At 39.9% G+C, this 25,025-nt stretch overlaps 1 protein-coding gene across 5 annotated transcripts in view; it reads right to left on the bottom strand.

Moving 5' to 3' along the window:
- The window catches only part of AFTPH (aftiphilin), a 71,069-nt gene extending 56,333 nt beyond the window's left edge, over positions 1–14,736 (bottom strand). For all 5 annotated transcript variants that reach the window (XR_002786675.2, XR_010317922.1, XM_023552694.2 and 2 more), the window contains exon 1: positions 14,623–14,736. The gene's annotated coding sequence lies outside the window, so the exon portion shown is untranslated. The remainder of the gene's footprint in view (positions 1–14,622) is intronic.
- Between the last annotated feature and the right edge of the window lie 10,289 nt (positions 14,737–25,025).

The raw sequence follows: 25,025 nt of genomic DNA, 5'->3' as shown, positions 1-25,025 counted from the left end.
ACTGCTTCATGTAAATTTTCCCACAAGATTCTTCAATAAGCTGGCATGAGTAGCTGACCCGTTTTGAAAGAAATTAATTGTTACAAAGTTTTAAATCAGCATTCTGGTCAAGGCTGGTGAGTTAAACTTCAAGAGCCCAGGATATCCTCCTCCCCCTCACCCCGCCATGAAAAAGAAATCTACTTTCTGGCCTCTCAAAACTAAGGACGCCACTCTAGTGTGTAACTAAAAAGTGTGTACACTGGCTTGCCCTTGGCAGCTGTCCTTCCTCTAGTGGTGCTTCTCTCTCCATTAAAAATGCCTTCCACAGGAGCAACTCACCTTTTGGAGTAAGAGTCTAGGAAAGGTTATAAAATTGCAACCAAATGCAGGTAGAATTCAGTTTCCTGAGCTAATGAGAAAGAAAGCAGACAATATCCTAAATAATCTAAAAATCACAAACTTGGCCTTAAAGTATGATCTAGGAAGCATCAGATTTACCTTTCGAATTATGTCTTTGCCAGGTGCTATCAGTTTTCCCTCGATCTGCTCCCTGAACACTTCCGAACTAAGAGAAAAAGATGACCTGGAGACCTGTGAGGCGGCACAGGGAAACCAGCCAATGCGCCAGGCTTAAAACAGCCATAAATGATCCACAGATAACATCCTAGGGAGGGGGTGATGAGGGGGAGGGAAGAAATGAAGCAAACGCTTTGTATATCTCAGAAATAAAATATAAACACCTTCTACAATAGTGCTCATGAGTATACAGGTATGTGCACGTGTGTGTGGTATACACAGGTAATGCCACAAGTGGGCCTACTTGCACACATAACCCCATGCAAACTATGGAAAGAATCCCCATGGCAGACAGATTTCTAGCTGGTTGACCTTTTACTGGTATTTTTACTTGGTTTACTTGGTTTAAAGTTTTACTTTTTCCTGAGAGGTAGAGAAGACTAAAGGGCAAAAGGGAAAAATGTATTACTTGTAAATGTACCATGTACCTTTAGTTAGAAAAGATGTAGGAATTAGCCTGTCATATGAAGCAGGATTTCACAACCTTTTCTTCCTCGTGACCCACAGAAATACATTTTATCTGACAGCCCAACAAACACACACATACATACCTACACACACACACAAAAGCAGTTTCACCAAACTGTATTTAGCTTTACTCTCTGCGTACTGATATTCTTAGCTCTATTTCCTTTTTTCTTAAAAGCTGGCAAAAAAAAGAAAACCATCGCTGTCAAGTCAATTTCGACTCATAGCAACCCTACAGGACAGAATACGACTGCCATAGGGTTTCCAAGGAGCACCTGGTGGATTCGAACACTCAACGTTTTGGTTAGCAGCTGTAGCTCTTAACCACTGTGCCATCAGGGTTTCCTAAAAGCTGGCAGTGACCTTCAAAACTGATTTTACAATTCAGATGTGAGTCAAAATCCAAAATATAAAAAATTCTGACATAAGGGACAGTGAAGAATTTAGAGAAAATGACTAAAACTAGCAGTCAATTCCTCCCCAAACGCTGTTAGTACCTTGGAGGTAGGGAAAGACAGTGGCTCCTTCCACAAAGGGGTTCTAAACAACGTCAGGTAATTTAGAAAAACGAAGCTGTGAAATCTGTCCATTAAAAAAAAAAAAAAAAAACCTTTAAATTGTGTAAGCCATGTGACTTAAGGTATGCTAGACTTCCAGTGTCTCTACTCTCAGCGTATTTTCCAAGACATCAGCTCTTCACTGCGCTAAGTTTTACAAGAATTACTCATTTTACAGTCTTGGAAGTTGTTAGTTTGCTATAAGAAGCAAAATAAAATTTAAAAATATTTTCTAAAAAAAGTCTTAGCACAGGATTTGTGTTGATAACATCAGTATGTCCACAACAGTCATAAGAACTGTTCACATGCATGAATTTTGTTCAGCTTTACTCTTCCTCACAAAAATACTACCATTCTCTTTCCTTTTCATCCACTTCCTCTAAACCGACTTACTGCTTCCAGCGCAGAAAAAGAGGGGTTGAAGCTTCTTTTTAAACAAAGAACCAGATTTCTAATTAAAGATCTCCTTGATCTTGTGCTTACAAGGACAAAACGCATTCTTAAATTAAATTATTTGAATCCACTAAGTAATCTGATAAAATGAAAGTGTCCCTTTTGTTATTTATATAATTTACATAAAAATAATAAATAAAAAAGTCTTTATTTTTCTTTAAATTCTTACTACCTTCATTCTAGGAAGCAAGCCACCTTAAGGATAAAAATGTTTAAAAGCACACATAATACAAAGCAAAAATATTTGGCAAATTTGAAAAATGTTCACTTTCAGAAGGCATTTACCAATTGTTTAAGTTTTCTAATATTGAAATTTTGGGGTAGTATCTACAATTTTAAAGTTCTTTAAAAGATACCATTGCTGAGAGCACATATTAGTTCACACATTCGTAGGGCAATTTAGTAATATATAAAAAATTTAAGGTTTAAAGATTATCTCAGGGCAATAGTTTTGGGGGTTTATCCAGTGTTCATAGTTTCAGAAAATCTGGAGTTCGTGGGAATTTGAAATTCTGTTCTGCATTTTCCCCCCTTTGATCAGAATTATTCTACGGAATCTTTGATCAAAATGTTCAGTAATGGTAGCCAGGCACCATTCCGTTCTTCTGGTCTCATGGTAAAGAAGGCAATTAGCCACACATTCCACTTCTTCCTCCTATTCCTGACTCTCCTACTTCTTCTGCTCCAGGTGAACAGACCAACTCTTGTACCCTCAATGGCTGCTTGAAAGCTTTTTCCTACATTTTCTTTATTTTGTTGTTTTTGAGAATATATACAGCAAAACACACACCAATTCAACGGTTTGCATGTATACAATTTAATGACACTGATTACATTTTATGAATTGTGCAGCCATTCTCATCCTTCCCAGAGGATAAGAGCATTATTGGTCTTTATAACACCAGGGGTAGCATAAATGTTTCAAAATTGAACCACTGTACCCATAAAACCAAAAAAAAAAAAACACAACACCCAAACCCACTGCCATTGAATTGATTTCAACTCACAGCGACCCCGCAGCACAGAGTAGAACTGCCCCACAGGGTTTCCAAGGAGCGGCTGGTGGATTTGAACTGCAGACCTTTTGGTTAGCAGCTGAAGTGCTCAATCAGTGCACCACCAGGGCTCCACTGTACCCACATACCCAAAGATATGGGAAACATGATGTAATAATAGTACATTTTCTTGCGAAAAGTTTTACCCTTACTTACAATGGTTTGATTGTACAAATATTTCTTAAAGTTGCGTCACACACATTTATTTAAAAATAGCACTAAGAAATTTCAGAAATAGGAAGTTTACAAAACTGTCAATATTTTCCTTAAAAATGGAAGCTGGATGATTTAAAAGGATCCAATTTAAATTACTGCAACAATCTTTGAAACTGATTAAAAAATAAGTGTTTCAAACAACTCTAGATTTGGGGAATTCTCTTTCAGAAATATTTAATTACTTTTTCCTATTAACCAAAAAGGGGCCCTGGTGACACAGTGGCTGCTGACCAAAAGGCGGAGGTTCAAACCCACCAGTCATTCCATGGGACAAAGATGTGGCAGCCTGTTTCCGTAAAGATTTACAGCCTTGGAAATCCTATGGGGCAGTTCTACTCTATCCTATAGGATGGCTATGAGTCAGAATCAACTCAACCGCAGCTTTTTTTTTTTAAACCAAAAAGCTTATGAAACTTATGCATACCTTTTTTGAAGCATCACTTACAATTACGCATATAATTTAAACGCTATAGAATTCTTACAAAAATAAAACATTTAAAACATTAATCACAACAGCAACAATAGCAAAAAATCCTTAACTTTTATCTACCTCCACAAACACAGGTCACTGGTAACCTGACTAAAATCTGAACTTTTTAATTAGGTGTAATACTTTCCCTGTGCTTCAAGTAAACATACGGGAAACCTAATAATACAACAAAGTTATCATCTGCTGGCCTATTGGGATACAGGGCAATGAGTCTGAAGTACCAAAAGGCACAAGAAGAAACGATGATTTAACTACAAGGAAAAAGTAATAAATACTCAAACATCCTGTTTGGGCTCAAGGTAAAACAAAACTGAGATTTTCATACCTGATATTCTTGGTACTAATTATTTTAGAAACAAAGATGTTATTAAAAATATCCACTATAAAAAGAGCTAAACTCTCTCTCTCTATAGATGTATCTTCATTATTTTTTATAAATGGCTACTGAAAACAAAAGCCTTAAGAAAATAATCAACGCTTTCAGGTTTTGAGCATCACTGTATAAGTATTTTATCCGTAAATACTCCAACATTTTTGATCTACATAATAAATTGTGAGATGACAAACAGCAAAGTAGAGAATACTACCAAATATAAGCAATGACTAAGACAACAACAAACACCCCGCTCGGGGTGGTGGGTGAGGCAGAAATACTATTCATTTCATTAATTTAGTAAACTGGTTTCATTACAAAACCCTGGTGGTGTAGTTGTTAAGTGCTACAGCTGTTAACCAAAAGGCTGGGAGTTCCAATCCACCAGGCGCTCCTTGGAAACTCTATGGAGCGGTTCTATTCTGTCCTATATAGGGTCGCTATGAGTCAGAATCGACTCAACGGCAATGGGTTAGTTTCATTAAGATACATGCAAATACTGAAGATCCTACAACTAAATGGCTTGCTTTGAAATTATCTTATTAGCATTTTAAGAACAGTAAGACATGACTTAGGAATGATTTCCTCTATTACCTACAGATACAGAAATGTTAATTTTATTTAACATAAGAACAATCTGTTAACAATACAGGTTTTTTACATTTATTTTTATGTGTTTTGTTGGGTATTTAGTCTTTTTTTTTTCTGCTTGTGTAAAGGGGGGTCTTCACTTCTATGGGAGTCCCTGTGCACTGCAAATAGTTAACGCGCTCAGTCAGAAGTCTGAGTCCCCCCAGAGATGCCTAGGAAGAAAAGCCCTAGCAATTCATTTCTGAAAAGATTGGCCACTGAAAACCCCATGGAGCACAAACTCTACTTGGACACAGTGGGGCTGCCGTGAGTCAGAAATGACTCAATGGCAGCTGGTTCACTTCCATCATATCTTCTAATTGGCGACTACTGTTTATATAAATGAAAACTCTTGGTATCTGTGCAGTATACCATCACATTATCAGCAAATTGGAGCAGTCTGACTTCTTCCTTTCCGATTCTCATGGTTTTGTTTTTCCTTGTGCATCGTACCTGCTAATGCCTCCAATACAAAGTCTAGTAATGGTGGTGATAGCAGGCATCAAGTGTTCCCCCCTTGTTCCCCCCTTGGAACACTTGATGCCTGCTATCACCACCATTACTAGACTTTGTATTGGAGGCATTAGCAGGTATGGTGCACAAGGAAAAACAAAACCATTATTAAGATGCTAAATTTTGGGGTTAAAGTATGTATGTTTTATCATATTACAGAACTGTATAATAATTCCTATTTTAAGATGCTTTGCTTAAAAACAATCAGAAATGGGTTTTTAAAATGCCTTTTCAGTATTCATGGGGAGATATACAAAATTTTTTCTGAGATCTATTAATACAGCAAAAATACCCATGCCTATTCATAATTCTTTTTGCCTGTTTGATAATTAGAAGTCCAGTTTATGCTTTGTGCTTCAGGAAAGGTACATGTTCCCAAAGAATTAAATAAGCATTATGTAAGATTATCTACTTGATTATATATATGTCAAATAGTAAGTACTTAATTCACATAATCTAACTTCTTATTTTCACTTTTACAAGTGGGCTTCAAAACAAACTGAAATTTTCTCTTCGGCATTAAATAAATTCTTCCAGGTTTCACCCCAGGAGCAATGGGGTAAGGCTTTAATTAACATATTCTAGGACTCCCAGGGACCACTGGTGGCATGGTGGTTAAGAGCTACCGCTGCTAACCAAAAGGTGGTCAGTTCAAATCCACTAGCCGCTCCTTGGAAACCTTATGGGGCTGTTTTACTTTGTCCTGCAGGGTCACTGGGAACCCTGGTGGCGTAGTGGTTAAGTGTTACAACTGCTAACCAAAGGCTCAGCAGTTCGAATCCGCCAGGCGCTCCTTGGAAACTCTATGGGGTAGTTCTACTCTGTCCTCTAGGGTCGCTATGTGTTGGAATCGACTCAACGGCATTGGGTTTGGGTGGTTATTTGGTAGGGTCACTATTCATCTCTAAAGCCCAGCCCTCCAACCCAAACTCCATTCCAGCTGAGCCCACTCTCTACTAGACCTCTTTTGAAGTCCTCAAAGATCTCAAACTAAGCTTAACAAGAACAGAGTTCAAGCTCTTCTTCCTCAAGCCTGGTCTTCCTCTGAGAGGACCTCTTTCTGGTCCTCTAACTCAGTGAATGTCCCTACCATCTACTCAGTTACCAAGGTAGATGCTTAAGAGCCAACCTTAACAGAGTTCCCCACCTCCACCCTCCTCTCTCTCTAAAGAATGATTTTACCTCATGCATTTCTCAATTCTGTAATGTCTGTATCTTTTCAACTCCCCTGCCTCCACTGTGGTCTAAAGGGGTCATTATCATCTAAATTAGGCTCTCTAACTAGTATCCAATAATGCTTAGCCCAGGTACTCTTTTTAGAAGCTAAATCTGATCATGTCTATCTCCTGCTTGTGATAAAATTCAAAACATTGTTTTCAATGCTCTGGGGCTAAGCCTTCTTTCAGTTTTCTAAATGCAAACAATATATTCCCTTGTTTTTGTGCCACAGGACCTTTGCACCTGCGGTTCCATTGCCTAAAAGACAGTCCCATCCAGCCTTCAATTCTTAGGTGTGTAATCAGACCCCTCTGAAAAATAACTGTGCAAACTATATGTACTATGAATAATATACTGAGGTTTAAATATAACATGTGATTTTTAAAAGCTGCCTCATTTCGAGTGCCACATGTGGCTGGTGGCTACTATATTGAAGAGCACAGGCCTAGAAAATAGTAATGTATTTCCTGTACTTAAATAGCTTGCTAACAGAATCAAGAGTTATTTTAAAAAGCCATGGCCTTAAGAAATTTTAACCTCATATTAAATGAGGACATGTCTCATGTTCCAATCCTTCAGAAAACTTTCAAATTCTGCAAACATTTCAGACTACTGAAAAGCCTAAATTCAAAATAATAATTCAGGGAAATAATTATAATATTGCATATTTATTTACACCACTATGCATTGCCGCTTACTCACAATAGCCAAACAGGTGGAAACAACCCAAGTGTCCATCGACAGGTGAATGGGTAACAAATGTGGCTTATACGTACAGTGAAGTATTATTCAGCAAAAAAGAGAAATAAAGTCCTGATACATGCTACAACATGGATGAATCTTGAAAACATTACATGGAGTGCGATAAGCCAGACACAAAAGCACAATTACTGTGTAATCCAACTTATATGCAATATCTACAACAGGCAAATGCATGAAGACCAAAATAGATTGATTAGTGGTTACCAGGGGTTGAGGGGAGGGGGGAATGGGGAGTTATTAATTAATGGATATTGAGTTTGTATGGAGCCCTGGTGGCACAGTGGTTAAGAGCTTGGAAGCTAACCAAAAGGTCAGCAATTCAAATCCACAGCTGTTCCTTGGGAAGCCTATGAAACAGCTCTACCCTGTCCTATAGGGTCACTATAAGTCAGAATTGACTCTTAACAGCAATAGGTTTGGTTTTAGTTTTGAGTTTCTGTTTGGGGTAGATGAAAAAGTTTTGGAAATAGTGGTGGTGATGGCACTACACTGTGACTGTAATTAATGTCACTGAACTGTACGCTTAAAAACAGCCAAAATGACAAATTTTATGTCACATATATTTTACTACAATAAAATGAAAATATAAATGTCAGAAAAGACAAACCTATACAGATAGAAAGTAGATCAGTGGTTGCCTAGGGCTGGGGGTGGGTAGGAGGACTGAGAAGTGATGGGGTAGGAGGAGAACCACCCTGCATATTTGCAGGATGATGGGTACTCCAAACCATTGCTGGTGGGAGTGGATTTATCCCAACCTTTTGGAAAGCAACTGGCTTTCCTTTTCATTTAGTAATACCACTTCTACAACTTGGTCCTATGGAAATCACCAAACACAAGTCAAAGATTTATGTAAAAAGGTATTCGCTGAGATGCTTTTCTATGGGAGTCAAAACTGGTAAAACCAAAACCACCCTAATAGCCAGCAGAGATAACCTGAAACTTGTTTGATGGTATTCTACCTAAACATTAAAAATCACGCTTTAAAGAGTATTTAATAACATGGGAAAATGCTCACAGTAGTAAGTAAAAGAAAAATCTGTACACCATGGTTCATACATGTGATTGATATATATATATATATATATATATATATATATATATATATCACTTCCACACCCATGAGAAAAAACACAACCAAAGGAAAACCAAAATGTTAGGAGTTATCTCTCTGTAGTGATGTTTTTCTTCTATCATTCCCTTTAACATGCATTTATTGAGTGCCTCCTCTGTGCCAGGCATTGACACAGGCTGGGTCCCTGTCATGTCGTTTACCAGTCTTCTTTACACTTTTTTCCCCCACATTTTCCAAATTTCTGAAATATATATACTGACCTTTCATAAATTTAATAATCATAAAAATATAATATGGAGTGGATACTGATTTGGACAAATTGGCTGTAAAGGGACATTTCTGGGCTAATGGGATAACAGTTTGAATATGACCTTGGGCATTAATTTAGAGGAAATTTCCTGAAATGGTAAGGTGAGATTAGTTTACTAAACAAAACAAAAAACCCCACAAAACAGTATGTACAATAAGATTTCATTTTGGTAAAAAGTGACCCATTGCCATCAAGTCGATTCTGACTCATAGTGACCCTGTAGGACAGAACAGAACCGCCCCCATCAAGTTTCCAAGGAGCACCTGGTAGATTCAAACTGCCAACCTTTTGGTTAGCAGCCGTAGCAGTTAGCCACTACGCTACCAGGGTTTCCTGGTAAAAAGCACACATACATAACATATTAAAAAAAATGTGTGCAAAGATATGCACTAAACTGTTAACAGTAAGGATCTGCGGGTAGTGAGAATTTTTTTTTTCTTCTTTACTTTCTATGACGCTCATATACTGTTTCTGTAATAAAAGACTATTTAAAAACTATCATATACAAAACTGCTAGGTTCTGTTAGGGGCAGAAGTGAGTAAAGATGTCACAGTCTTAGAGAAACTTAGAATTAATTAGGGGAAAAAAATACAAGAGACCAGTAAGAGTAATGCAAGGAAGACTATAAGCATCAAATGACGCAAAATGTGGCTACCGGGATTGTAAGAAAAAGATCTCTTTGATTGGGAAGAGAAGGAATGGTGAAAACAAACAAACAAAAAGCTCCATGAAGGAGAATTTGAAATAGGAAGGATCTTAACTGATAGAGGAAATGGCAGGCACTAAAACAAAAGAGAGAGAGAACATGGGGCCACTGTAAAGAAACACTAAGTCCCACAAAGGAGTCTGGTTAGATAATGTAGGCTATATAAAGGGACTGGGCAATAAGCTGGAAATGGAGGTTGTGAGGGCTTTGAATTTTCAGATGGGGGTACCTCTGCAAGCTTTCTGAATTTAGCTGTAGGAAATTATTAGAGGTTTCAACTCAAGCAACTGTCTACCACCTCTCATCACCTCTACTGCTACCATCTTGATTCAAGCCACTGTCATCTCTTACCTCCATCACTACGATCATCTCCTAACTGATCTTCCTGCTTCTTCTAGTGCACTCCCACAATCTATTTTCTGTACACCAGCCAGACAGATCCTTTTAAAACAGAGATCAAGCCACACCTCTACTCAAAAATGGCTACTCAGCAACAGCTTCCGCCTCTCACAGTAAAAAGCCAGCCATTAGAATTTTTACAAAGACCCTACAACACTGCCCTCCACCGTCTAACTCTGAACACATCCACTACCACTCTTCCGTTTGTTCACCCTATTACATCCACACTGGATTTCCCTACTGTAGTTCCTTGAACATTCTAGGCCTGCTTCTGCCTCTACCACTCTTCCCCTTATTTCTGTTTACCTCCTTCAGGTCTTAAGCCTTCTCTGGCCCCACACTATGTAAGACAGCAAGCACCTACCTCCTAAAAGCACTTTCCCCCCAAAACAACTATTTTTTTTTTTTCTCCATAGGACTTAATACCTTCTGCCATCTCTAGATTTTACTTGTCTGTCCTACACATGCACACACAACGTGCACACGCACGCACACAGACACACACAAGAATTGAGGCTCTATGAGAGCAGACTTTTTGCCCTCCTGTGGTTAAGTGCTACAGCTGCTAACCAAAGGGTCAGCAGTTCGAATCTGCCAGGTGCTCCTTGGAAACTCTATGGGGCAGTTCTACTCTCTTCTCTAGGGTCACTATGAGTTGGAATTGACTCGACGGCACTGGGTGTTTTCTTTATGTTCATTTCAGCATCTCCAGCACCTAGAATAAGGACTGGCATATAGCAAGTGTTCAATAAATATTTGCTGTGTGAATGAAGGAAAGAGAATGCCATGATGTCAGTGTTTTGTAGAAATGGTTTCTGACATACTATATTTACATAAATAGAACTTACAGTGAATTTATTTTAATTTACTACTTAACTTTTTCCTGGGAACTATTCACAAATATGCTTGTAAATTAAGCTTTGAGCATGCAGGCAACCTTTAATTTATCAGCAATTTATCTTTGCAAGGTTTACCTTTATAGCTATTTGGAATGGGGCTACTGATGACAGAAACAATAAGATGGAGTATTCTATTTTCCTTCTCTTTTCAATTCTCCCAAACCAATGGGCAATGACTCCATCCCATCTCCCTCTTCCTCCCCACCCAATAGGGTTACTGACCTTTACCATTTCCTAGGGAGCAGGTGTAATTCACAGACTTATGAGCCCCTAAGAAAACCCTGGTGGCATAGTGGTTAAGTGCTACGGCTGCTAACCAAAAGGCTGGCAGTTAAAACCCACCAGGGCTCCTTGAAAACTCGATGGAGCAGCTCTACTCTGTCCTATAGAGTCACTATGAGTAGGAATCGACTTGACGGCAATTACGTTTGGTTCGGCAATGAGGTTTGGTTTGAGAAGGAGCCCTGGTGGTGCAGTGGTTAAGTGCTTGGCTGTTACCAGAAGGGTCAATGGCTCAAAACCACCAGCGGCTCCACAGGAGAAAGATGTGGCAGTCTGCTTCTGTAAAGATTTACAGCCTCAGAAACCCTCTGGGGTAGTTCTACTCTGTCCTGCAGGGTGGCTATGAGTCAGAATCAACTCAACTGGCAGGGGTTTTGGTCTTTGGGTGAGTCCCTACTCTAGGCCAGAAAAAGAAACTAAATATGTTGACAGAAAAGGGAAGTTACTGCAAGGGAACCTGGGGAGGGCAACAATTCTTAATTCAAATATTTTCAAGGTAGAGGCTGTTTTCATTTTAAAAGGAAGTCAACACAAATTAGCACTAAATCAATCTTTCCCTGTTCTTTTTAAAGATATACAATGCAGAGAGATAAAGTGATACTATACATATCTGTTTTAAAGTTAAATATCTGACCTTTTATTATGAAGGATTTCAAACAGCTGTGTTACATCTTAACCTTTTACCAAATCTGCTTCAGATGTAGTTTAAAGACAGTAAAGCTATGGTTGAAAACTCATGGTCCCCTCCTAGATCCTTTTCCCCCTCCAGTTCTCCAGAGGTTAACTTCGATTCTGATTGGGTGTTCATCATCATTTCCTGCATGTTTGTATCCATTTACTATATATTCTAGGAGTCATAGGAAACATACAGGATAGTTTTGTATGCTTTAAAACTTTACAGAGGTAGTATTGTGTTTTATCCTGGCTTGGCCAGTTTACCAGCTCTTTGACCTCAGGCAAGTTATTTAACATCTCTGGGCCTCAGCTTCCTCTCGGAAAAGATGGGGATAATAAGGCTGCTGTGACGATTAGATGAGTTAATATATAAAAGTACGTAAAAAAGTACCTTGCTCACAGGAAATAATATATATCACTGTTAGCAATTATCATATAAAGTTGCAAAATGTACGTGTTTTGTGTGTGTATATATATGTACATAAATACACACACACACACATATATATACAGAAAGACAGAGACTGATTACCAAAATGACATATGTAAAATCTATATAATGCCAGCTATTTTCAAAATTGAGTAAAACCAGAAATGAAACTAAGGCCGGCAAGATTCACTAGGCTACTGAAACGGGAATTGTTAGTGCTAACCATGGAAAAAAATAGCCTTTTAAAAAAATTTTTAATAATTGTAGGCAAAGATGCCCTGGTAGTGGAATGGTTAAGTGCTTTGATGCTAACTGAAAAGTAGGTGGTTCGAACCTACCAGCTGCTCCCAAGGGAGAAAAGACCTGGTGGTCTGCTCCCACAAAGATTAACCTGCTGCCCTAAAGTGGATTCCAACTCATAGTGACCCTGTAGGACAGAAGAACTGCCCCACAGGGTTTCTAAGGAGCGGCTAGTGGATTCAAACTGCTGATCTTTTGGTTAGCAGTCAAATGCTCAACCACTGTGCCGCCAGGGCTCCCTATAAAGATTACAGTTTAGGAAACATTAGGACAGTTCTACTCTGTCCTATAGGGTCATATGAGTAGGAACCGACTCAAGGGCATAAAACAGTAAGTGTAGGCAACATTAAATTAGAACGTAAACATTTGATTTAAATAATTTATGGCGCTGCTTTAAAAATACCAGGATACTTAGTGGCCCCCTTTTATGAGATTTGGGGACTGGGGGTGGGAGAGAAGAGGTGATTCCTCAATGAGATGCCGCTATTCAAAGACTTCTTAGCCTGCTGAGAGAGATGCTTTATATTTCACAAAATATAAAACACTATTTTGTTCTCAAGTTTTTACTACTTTTCTGAACTAATTTTTAACTAATTCTAAGCAGAACAAATTAAAATTTAAAACAACGTTTCATAATAGGATTCACGTAGATTACATGATTTATGTAAAGAGAACTGGATTCTACAAGATTTATCAATGCAATTATGGACACATTATCATTGTTTCGACATAGGATTACTTTTATAATAGCCTCTAGATCAAAAGATTAGAAAACATCCAAAACTTAAATGCCCTACATATTAAGTGAATTTCTTTCAATAGCTTTTTAAATGTTTTCAACTATATCTATGCTTTGAAGATCAACTAACATATCCGATACACATACAAACAAAGGAACTAGAGCTAACCAGTATCTACTAGGTGTCATTTACTGCGCTGCATGTTTTACCCAGGATCTATCTTTCAATCCATTGAAAAATCTTCACGGACAAAATTTAGAAGACCAACACAGACACTTTCTTTCGACAAATATACTTCTGAAAAGAATTAAAAATGACAACTACAAAAGCCAGCATTTAAGCTGGTAAAGCATATAAAATGCAGATAAGCTATGCTAGTTCAACACAATAGCGTTGAAACATGTGTTTTCCCCTAAAATTAGGATGTATTTCTACATCTAAAAGGCTAACTGAAAGCAACAATTAACTGTAACCTTCAAGAATAAACCTTATTTCCTCTATCCCCTCAAAAAACTTCGGAGTAGGAGAATACAGGCAGTAGAAGGGAAGGTTTACACATTAGGAAAAGTTCAAAAGTGAAGTTCTACTTTTCGTCTCCTAAACTGAAAACTCTGAAAAGGAACCACTCACTGCCTTTGTTTCATCTGCAACCCACCCCTCGACAATATTTGCATGTTCTCCTGCTCTCAGCCCCTATAGAAGATTCAGTGGGAAATTAAGCTACGAACTGCAGAAAACGCCAACAACAAAAAAATATTCAGCCGTTCCTACTATTTTCCTAATGGAGACAGGACCCCACCCGTTCACCCCACACTCCGTACCCTGCCCAAGCAAGACGCAGCACCTGCCGAGGTGAGCACTTAAAGAATAAATGGTCCAACTTTTCGAACACAGTCGAGGGAGGAGAAGCAGATTATTTCTTGAGGAGTGCAAGAAGGGAGCAGAAAGATTCTCTCAGGAAAGGACGCCTGAGTTTTGGGGGCCGTCTCCTCTGTTGGAGGATTCCAAATCGGCTTCTTTCAGAGACCCTTGTGAGCAGCACAGTCCGGTGGCGGTCGGCCTCGGGCCTGAGCCAAGCAGGCAGTGTTTACACCTGTCACGAGGGAGGGGAAGGGAGAAAGAGGAAGCCCGAGCAAAGCCCCAAACTTCTCAACAGCTCCTGGGAGGGAGCGGCCGGCGCGGAGCTGCGGGAAAGTGGAAGCCCAGGAGCAGGGCGAGCCGACGGCGGCCCGGGCGGAGAAGGGGTTCACACTTCCCGGGCCGGTGTCCGGGATGGCGACGGGGGCCGCGCGCTTCGGGCTCCGGCGACGGCGTCCCCGCACCCGCCGCGGGGGAAGGCAGAGCCTGAGCCCGGAGCCCGCAGGCCCGCAGAGCCGGCTGCGTCCCCGCAGCCCCAGGCTCAGCGGCGGGCAGGTGCCCCCGGTCCGGGCGAGGGTCCGGCTGGTGGGCCGGGCCCGGTCCCCGTACCCTCTTCCTCGCGCGCGGCTGGGGGAGCCGAGCGGAGGCGCTTACCTGGCTCATCCCCGGCGGCCGCGATGGGCATGGCTCAGGGGCCCGGGGAGGAACTGGCTCCCCGGGGAAGGACCGGCTATTCCGACGAGGAGTTGGTGAGAGCGGAGAGCAGGCTGCTCACAGCCCTGTCAGCCGAACAGCGCCATGGACGCCCACCCGGAGTTTCAGCGCGGCCGCGGGACCCTCCATCCCACTACCCTCCGCCCTCTTCCGCCGCCGCCGCCGCCGCCTCCACCTCCTCCTCCGCGGAGACCCCCCGCCCACTCCACACACTCTCCCATCATGCAGCGGGGGAACCGCAGCTACCCAGACGTCACTTCCGGGCGCAGGTGGCTGGGTCGGGCCCGGGCGCTGGTGGGTGCTGGCAGGGGGCGGGGAAGACACTCCGCGGGAATTAGTGTCACCGACGCTCATCCCTGCGCAGGCGTGTTGGTGCAGCGCGCAGGCCGCCATTTTGGGTGCGGGCAAGCCGCCCTTTTTCCTTCCTTGCGAGTCATCGAGCTGTAAGGGGAGGGAAAGACGTCCTCCCGCACTCCGCCGCAAGCTGAAGCCTCGCTCCCGGCCAGAGACAGGGGATTCTGTCAGCCGGTTGAAAACTGTTAACGTTCATCTCAGGACCGAGTTAAGTCTCTCCCTCTCCAGATAAAATTGCGAAAGTTTTGAAATACAGAACCATATTCGTTTCTCCATCAAAAACCTACTAGAGAGCACTTACGAACTTGCCCTTTTTGTCCCGAAAAGCGACTTTTTCATTCACAGTTTAAATCCTTTCCTCGTTTTTAAGTCGACGTAGGAAAAAGCTAATATAACAAGTAACAAGAAGAGATTGGTATAAATCAAATTTGAGGTGGGAAGCAGGAGGGAAAGCAGCGCCGAACTGACCAACAACAACAAAAAATTCGGCACTTTGCTAAAGGAGACGGCGGTCGTTTTTCATAAATTATGCGGGAAAATATCCAATGAAATTAAAGAAATCAAACCAACTTCTGTATTTAAATGCATTTCTCTAACAGAGGTCAAAACAGATTTTCCTATGATCAGTCCAAGCGATTGCTCATTTGCATTTTTATAACCTCCTTTTCCCCCTTTATCAGGAATATCTGTTAGAACACCGGTCGCTGTAAAAACCAGACTATGTCACCAGGCTGCAAGGATTGTTACCGTCCGGGATGATGTGCCCGGGTCCGGCGATGGTTCCTGGTGCTGGATCCGCAGGGTTTCGGGTCTGCCCGTGTTTGCCTAACCTGCGCCAGTAATTTGAATAATTTAAAATAGTTCCAGAACTGCAAAGCTCAGCACCTACAGAAAACAAGGATGGTAAACACACCCTCAGCCACACAAGTGTCTACCCCTTTGAATGAAGAAATTATACAAATCAGGGAAAAGATCAGGACAATAGCAGTTCATCACGGTTTATCTCGCCTCTGCAATGTTCTAGACAAATTAACTTGGAGAGCAAAAATAGACCCACATTTGTCTCTTTACAACTCAATCGTTGTAAGATATACGGAGACTGCATCACTTTAAATTGGAGTACCAATTGCTTTGGGGTGGTGCTGGGTTTTTTGTTATTGCTCAGTCACTAAAGTGGAAAAAAAATCTATAAGGCTTTTCAAATTTATTCCTATTGTATTTCGCCCCCTGCTGGTTTAGCTCGTGCGCCAGCTTGAATATACTCTAAAAAAAAAAAAAAATTTTTTTTTTTTTTTTTTTTGTCACTATAAATGTTTATTGACCGGTAAGGAGAGAAGCAAAAAATGTTTGTGTGTGTGCCGAGAAACTGGAAATAAATTGATTTTAGACTACCATATGATAGTTATACTAAACAGAAATACCAGAATAAGAACATATGACAAGATCTAAGCAGACCCTACACACCAGTAAAATATTTAAACCAAAATAATGAATTATAAACATCAAAGCCCTGCTTTTAGGGAAGTAACTGCCTGATTTTACTACATATATGTTTATAAAATGAACATTTTTGTCTAGTAAATGCAGAAGCCAGTCCTACTCACTTAGGTACAATGAAAAAAATCATCTTCCAACTTTGTATGTGGAAATATAGCAGCTATTTGGCCAGCTGACTAGTAAGTGTAATCAACCAACCTGTAATTGGTAATCTTGCCTTTAATTCTGAAGACAGCGTTCTAATGCTTATGAAATTGTATTCCAAAAGGAAAGTCTTTATCTCTAGCTGTTTTTAAGATGATAAGTCTGTGGGAACTAAGTAGAATTCATTACTTGGACCAGGTGATAGTATTCGTTTTGTTTTCTTTTTAAAATTATGACCATAACTGTATTGCCAAAGATTTGGCATCAAGAAAAGAAAAACAACCAGTTATCATTTATTGTATTCTAATTTTTTCTCCTGTGCAGACTTTTTACAAAGTTGTAATCACAATGTAAATAGATTTTGTATCTTTTTTTACTTAATGTTATTTTGTAAGAATTTCCTCCTATTGCTCAAAATCTAATAAGACCTTAATTGCTTTGGAAACCCTGGTGGCATAGTGATTAAGTGCTCGGCTGCTAACCAAAGGGTCGGCAGTTCAAGTCCACCAGGCGCTCCTTGGAAACTCTATGGGGCAGTTCTACTCTATCCTATAGGGTGTCTATGAGTCGGAATCCACTCGACAGCACTAGGTTTGGGTTTTTTTTTTTAATATATAGTATTTAATCGAGTGGACATAGCACGATTTACCCATTACCCAATTAGTGGATATTTCCCACTATTACAAATAATACTTCGATACATTTTGTACGTGCAGCTTTGTCCAATCTTAGGAATTTTTTCTTAATATGAAAATCATTGGGCCAAAGGCTATGAATGTTTTATTGGCACTTCATTTTTATTATTATTTTATTATTTTCCAAAAGGCTATACCAGTTTGGAGTCCTGGTGGTGCAGTGGTTAAGAACTACAGCTGCTAACCAAAAGGTCAGCAGGTGGAATCCACCAGCCACTCCTTGGAAGCCCTATGGGGCAGTTCTACTCTGTTCTTTAGGGTCTCTGTGAGTCAGAATCGACTCAACGGCAGTGGATTTGGTTTTGGTTTTATACCAGTTTACAATGCCACGGCAATATAGGAGTGTACTAATTTTACCACCTCCCCACCAGCAGTGGATAATAATTAAAAGAAAAAAGAAGATTAAAAGACTAAAAGTTGAATTTAACTCACATTATCTTTGTATAAGAAATCAACAAATAAGCAAGCACAAAACCCCAGCAATGTGGCATTCCTGGAAAGGCAATATACCTAGATCTGGGTCTATAAACACGCTCCATGATCACTATGATTTTGTATACACTTCTCTGGACCTCAGTTTCCTTAGGTGTCAAATGAGGGAGTTGAACTAGACCAGTGGTTCTTAACCTTCTTAGGACAAGTAATTATTATGTGCAGTGTTTAAGAGCTCAGACTTCTAACCAAAAAGTAGGCAGTTTGAATCCAACAGCCACTGCTTGGAAACCTTATGGGGCAGTTCTGCGCTGTCCTATAGGGTCGCTATGAGTTGGGATAGGCTTGATGGCAGTGGGTTTGATTTGGTTTTATATCTTTCTGCAGAAAATGCTCATACGAACAGACGCTCCAATTTCCTAGACTTCAGGTCTATGAATCCCAGGTTAAGAAGCTAAACCAGGTGATCTCCTTTCTTTACGTAAATGGGATCCTTTCTGTATCTATACATTTTCCTATGATTCTGTTTTATTCCCTAGTGAACATTTTCTGGCGAAATAAGTACTTTTTAATGGATAAATGAATTGTGATATATTCATAGATGGATTACTATTTAACATGTAAGGAAAACTGGAACTGTAGGTTATCAATATGATTAGATTGCAAAAGCAATGAAAAGCAAAAAAGCTTCAGAATGATAGTAAAACATGATATGACTTTTGCAATGTAAGTGATTTTTGAAAATAAACCAATGTTGTTATTCATGGATGTACATTTTTGTTGTAAACTATAGAATGAGTCAGAAAACACTAAAGAGAACTCTATCAGTAGTAGTTTATATTTTTTAAAAAATCTGAAGCAATGTGGCGAACTATTTACCCTTAATTCTAGGCATAGGACACATGGGTGTTATATAATTCTCTGACATGTTCGGTATTCATTTTTTGTCATAAAAAAATTACTTTTCCAGAACCAGTTAGTTTAAAATCATTATTTGCGAACAGCATCCTAGACATAATTACTGATATATTATTATAATGCTATCTTAGATTTGCACAACTTCTGCAAAGTGTTTTCAAGTATGTTATCTCTTTTGATTCACACACAGACCCTTTGAGGCAGATTAATGCTGTTTTATAGAAGAAGAAATGATCAGAGATTTTGAGATTGTACAAGATAAAGAAGTTAGAGATGAAATTAGGACCAGAACCCTGGTCTTCTGATTCAGGATTCTTTTTCCCTACACCATTTGGCCTTCTCACTTTATAGAAAAATAATTTTGTAGTCCATCAGTTTTCTCAAGCTAAAGACAGTTTAACTTCTTTTGTCGTTTAATACACTTTCCCCATTTTCACATTTGTTTTCTCACGGAGTCTTTTTTTTTTTTTTTCTCACAATGAATATGGTAAATAAATCGAGAGAGGCTTCACTATAATATCTTAAAATATTGTGTAGTACATATAATTTGAGCTGCTGAAAACTTTGAAAAAGTGCCTGGAAGCAACTTTAGAAATCATCTAGTCCAGCAGCGAACTCTTCTCCACCACCCTCACCAAATCTACAGATAAGGCTAATACCATCCTAAGAGCTTAAATGACAAAGACCTATTCAGTCATCCCGTTGGTTTGTAGAGAACTGGGTATTAGACTCGATAGCACTGTTATAATATTTATGGGTATTAGAAGCCAGGTTTCATGTTCCTAATCCAGAGTAATTTCCACTCCTTCCCTACACTACTTCTTGTTTGTTACAATCTTCTCTGTTTTACCAAAGCACATAAGGAACCAAAACTATTGGGAAATCAAATAAAATTGTTTTCGCTATGCAGAGCTGGCTGTGGCCATAACATAAAAAGTGTTTATGATAAACATTTATGTCTGATATAAATCACACTACAATTACTGTGAGGTCATTTAATCATGTGGAATGAAAGTATATTTTTTTAAAAAAACTTGTTTTATAATAGGGATATAATTAAACTGTTTTTGTTGCTAATATTTTTGTGGCTGGTTTGATGAGGATTTCACCAAGTTCCAGAAGTGTGATAAGTAATAGAGATTTTGTTTCTTAGTTATTCCCACTCACCTTTTTGGGGCTTGCTTATCAAGTTTATTAATTAAAATTACAATTTGGTATTATAGTATTTTCCCACATCATCCTAGACAAATATGCAATATGCTGGGCCACAGAGTAAGCCTTTCCAAGGATAAAATTTGGAAGAATAGGTTTGCAGGCACAGGTATTCGTATTGTTGTTGTTGTGTGCCATCAGGTTGATTCTGACTCACAGCAACTCTATCGGACAGAGTAGAACTGTCCCATAGGGCTTCTAAGAGTGTAATCTTTAGGGAAGCAGACTGCCACATCTTTTTCCCATGGAGCTTTTGGTGGATATTAGTACCAAAACCAACCAAACGCATTCCTGTCGAGTCAATTCTAACTCATAGCAATCCTACAGGACAAAGTAGAACTGCCCCATAGGGTGAATTTGAACAGCCAGCCTTTTAGGTAGCAACTGAACTCTTAACCACTGCACCAGCAGGGCTCTGAGTATTAGTACATGCACATTATGTTTAAATCAAGGACCTGAAAACATTTCCCAGAGTTCAGGGAAGAGAGACACTGTATAACCTGAATTTGACTCCTAGTTTTTGGAGCCCTGATGGCACAGTGGTTAAGAGCTCGGCTGGTAACCGAAAGGTCAGCAGTTCAAATTCACCAGATGCTCCCTGGAAACCCTATGGTGCAGTTCTATTCTCTTATGGGGTCGCTATGAGTCAGAATCAACTCAGTGGCAACTGGTTTTTTTTTTTAAGTTGGCTTTATTAATGTGTTGAAATTGCTATCACAGAAATGATTGGCTAATCAAATTTGCTACTTAAAAATAACTAGAAAAGTTAGGAGCCCTAATACAAGGCATAAACAGAATACAAAACATTACTAAAAATGCCAAAGAGAACCAGATAACTGGGAGCTTCTAAAAATCAAACACCTATGGTCATCTAAAGACTTCACCAAAAGAGTAAAAAGACTACCTACAGACTGGGAAAAAAAATTTCAGCTACGGCATCTCTGACCAGCATCTGATCTCCACAATCTACATGATTCTGCTAAAACGCAACCACAAAAAGACAAACAACCCAATTAAAAAATGGGCAAAGGATATGAACAGGCACTTCACTAAAGAAGACATTCAGACAGCTAACAGATACATGATGAAATGCTCTTGATCATTAGCCATTAGAGAAATAAAAATTAAAACTACAATGAGATTCCATCTCACTCCAACGAGGCTGGCATTAATCCAAAAAACACAAAATAATAAATGTTGGAGAGGCTGTGGAGAGATCAAAACACTTATACACTGCTGGTGGGATTGTCAAATGGTACAACCACTTTGGAAATTGATTTGGCGCTTCCTTAAAAAGCTAGAAATAGAACTACCATACGACCCAGCAACCCCACTCCTCGGAATGTATCCTAGAGAAATAAGAGCCTTTACACGAGCAGATATATGCACACCTATGTTTATTGCACCACTGTTTACAATAGCAAAAAGATGGAAGCAACCAAGGTGCCCATCAACGGATGAATGGATAAATAAATTATGGCATATTCACACAATGGAATACTACGTATCAATAAAGAACAGTGAGGAATCTGTGAACCATTTCATAATATGGAGGAACCTGGAAGGCATTATGCTGAGTGAAATTAGTCAGTTGCAAAAGGACAAATACTGTATAAGACCACTATTATAAGAACTTGAGAAATAGTTTAAACTGAGAAGAACACATTCTTTTGTGGTTATGAGGGTGGGAGGGAGGCAAAGTGGGAGGGGGTATTTACTAATTAGATAGTAGATAAGAACTACTTTAGGTGAAGGGAAGGACAACACTCAATACAGGGGAGGTCAGCACAACTGGACTAAACCAAAAGCAAAGAAATTTCCTGAATAAACTGAATGCTTCAAAGGTCAGCAAAGCAGGGGCAGGGGTTTGGGGACCATGGTTTCAGGGGATATCTAAGTCAATTGGCAAAATCTATTAAGAAAATATTCTGCATCCCATTTTGAAGAGTGGTGTCTGGGGTCTTAAATGCTAGCAAGTGGCCATCTAAGATGCATCAATGAGTCTCAACCCACCTGGATCAAAGGAGAATGACGAACACCAAGGACACAAGGTAACTACGAGCCCAAGAGACAGAAAGGGCTACATGAACCAGAGACTACATCATCCTGAGAACAGAAGAACTAGATGGTGCCCAGCTACAACCGATGACTGCCCTAACAGGGAACACAGCAGAGAACCCCTGAAGGAGCAGGAGAACAGTGGGATGCAGACGCCAAATTCTCATAAAAGACCAAACTTAATGGTCTGACTGAGACTAGAAGGACCCCGGCGGTCATGGTCCCCAAGTCTTCTGTTGGCCCAGGACAGGAACCATTCCCAAAGCCAACTCATCAGACATGGATTGGACTGGACAATGGGTTAGAGAGAGATGCTGATGAGGAGTGAGCTACTTGCATCAGGTGGACACTTGAGACTATGTTGGCATCTCTTGTCTGGAGGGGAGATGAGAGGGTAGAGGGAATTAGAAGCTGGCACAATGGTCACATGAAGAGAAACTAGAAGGAGGGAGCAGGCTGTCTCATCGGGGGGAGAGTAATTGGGAGTATGTAGTAAGGTGTTTTTAGTAAGGTGTGTATAAGTTTTTATGTGAGAGACTGACTTGATTTGTAAACTTTTACTTAAAGCACAATAAAAGGTATTAAAAAAAAAAACAAACTAGAGTTGCACTATTCCAATATGGTAGCCATTAGCCACATGTGGTTTTTGAGCACTCGGAATGTGTGTAGTTCATATTGAGATTTTGAAAACCTGGTACAAAAAAAAAAGGAAAATACCTCATTTAATAATTTAAAACCATCGATTACATGTTAAAGTTGTGATGTTTTAGGTATATTTGGTTAAATAAAATATATCATTAAAATTATTTTCTACTTTTTTAAAAGGTAGCTACTAGAAAATTTAAAATCACATATATTGCTCACATTATATTTCTGTTGGACAACAAAGAACAATTGTGTCACCTTTGTGAAGAACCTATGTTTTCTTCAACTTTGTGTAATAGTGAGATTGAGGAAAAAATAACAGAGATAGTTTTATGCAACTTACAGTTGCATGAGGGCAGGAATTCCTGTCTTACTGCGGTATTTCCAACTTCAGTAACATGGCCAGGCACATGGTTGATGACAATATTTGTTGAACTAATGACATTTCCAGAAAAAAAAATTTTTTAATTTAATTATTAATAGCTTTTTTGAGACTTTGCTATTTATCATGCCCTTAAATGGTTTTAGAGTTATCTAGCTATAATATCAATTTATGATCTCACCTTTGATTATTTGTGTAATTTATCTTTTTTAATTAGTTAAAAACAATTTACTGAACACTTTTATGCACTCTGCACTGTGCTGAGGGAATGTAAAAAAAGAAGCCTTGTCTAAAACCAACAGGATAAACCTCCCTGGGAGTCAGTTAAGATTAGTCTGCCCCCACTTCTTGTTGGTACTGAGGACTGCTGCCTGAGGCTGCTGTGTGCCAGAAAGCAGGAGACTTGAGTGGAGGCTGCACTTACTGCCAGCAATCTAGTAGAGGTACTCTGACAGCAATAAGGCAGACTTTCAAGGAGATCTGACCAGAGTGTGACACCCACTCCTCACCTGGTAATTGTTGGTTGCCAGGCTGTTGCACACTGCTACAGAAGGCCCCTGAAGTGGAGTCTGCTGCCATAGTCAGCACTCTACCTGCCTACTTGTGCACCTAATAGCTTAGGCCTCTGAAACCAACAGGACAGACCTCCCTGAGGATCAGTTTGGGTCTGTCTACTTCCCTTTCCAGGTAACACTGAGGACTGCTGACTGAGGCTGCTGTGTGCTAGGAAGTAAGAATCTTTAGTGGAGTCTGCACCCACAGCCAATATGCCATGGCAGGGAGGAGGCTCTGATAGCACAAAGGCAGACCTCCTTGGGGGTCTATTCAGAGTGTGAAAACCCCTCCCCCAATTGGTAACTGTCAGTTGCTGGACTGATACAAACTCCTGCAGGTTCCCTGCAGGGGAGTCAGGAGGTAAGTCACCTAAGTGGAGACTACTCCCCCAACCAACACAGGGCCACCAATGACACAGATCTCTTAGAGGTCCTTCTGGAAAATGCCAGTCCTTCTTCCTCCTGCAATGGAGGAAAGTCTGCCTGTGCTTCCCCTGAATGCCAGCATAGATATAAGCAGCCCCCACAGAGTGAAGAAAGCCTCAGGCAAAATCAGAGGGCAACAAAAGAGTCTCACTGGATGTGAACTTTGCAACTAAAAATGTGGTTGTAGAAACAGAGAAGTGAAGGGAGTGATACCTAGAGAGAGAGGACTGTGCCCCTGGTGGACAGATCTTGCTTGAGTGGCAGTGCCAGCTGGTGGACAGACAGACTACAGCATGTTCTCTGGTGTGTTTGAGAGAAATTGAAAGTTGAAAACCAACATCTGGAACTTTCAAATCCTAATAAAACCAGGGAGGGAGAAGGAGCTATCAGAAAGAGAGAGAGGAAACTGTAAGCAAAAGCCACTCTACCTGCTTAAGAGTTTTTTGCAGAAAATAGTATGGGCAAAAACACCAAATACTGGGGAAAACTGTGAATGTTAACATCCTAGAAAATATGCTCCAACAAAAAAAAATCACAAAGAACAGCAAAATAATGGCTCATTCAAAAGATTATAAAAAAGGGACTGAAAGCACATCTGGGGATAACCAAATACTGAAAATAAAAGGAAGACTGTCTATACAACAACATTAAACATAGTTAAAGAACTAAGAGAAAACACAAAGAGATAAAAGAAATAAAGAAAACAATGCATGAACAAAATAATAACCTAAAGAGATATTGCAATTGAAAGGGACAATAACTGAAATGAAAAACACGATAGAAGGACTTAAACCAGCAGATTTAATCAGCCAGTAAAAAAGAATTGGCAAATTTGAGGATAAAAACCCAGACAACTCAGTGCCGTCGAGTCGATTCTGACTCATAGTGACCCTACAGGACAGAGTAGTACTGCCCCATAGAGTTTCCAAGGAGCGCCTGGCAGATTCAAACTGCTGACTCGTTGGTTGACAGCCGTAGCGCTTAACCACTACGCCACCAGGGTTTCCTTAATTAGAAGATATGATA

The sequence above is a fragment of the Loxodonta africana genome, chromosome 15 (assembly GCF_030014295.1).
Source record: "Loxodonta africana isolate mLoxAfr1 chromosome 15, mLoxAfr1.hap2, whole genome shotgun sequence".
Taxonomy (NCBI): domain Eukaryota; kingdom Metazoa; phylum Chordata; class Mammalia; order Proboscidea; family Elephantidae; genus Loxodonta; species Loxodonta africana.
The sequence above is the reverse complement of the archived record's forward strand: the minus strand, read 5'-3'. Positions and strand labels throughout refer to the sequence as shown.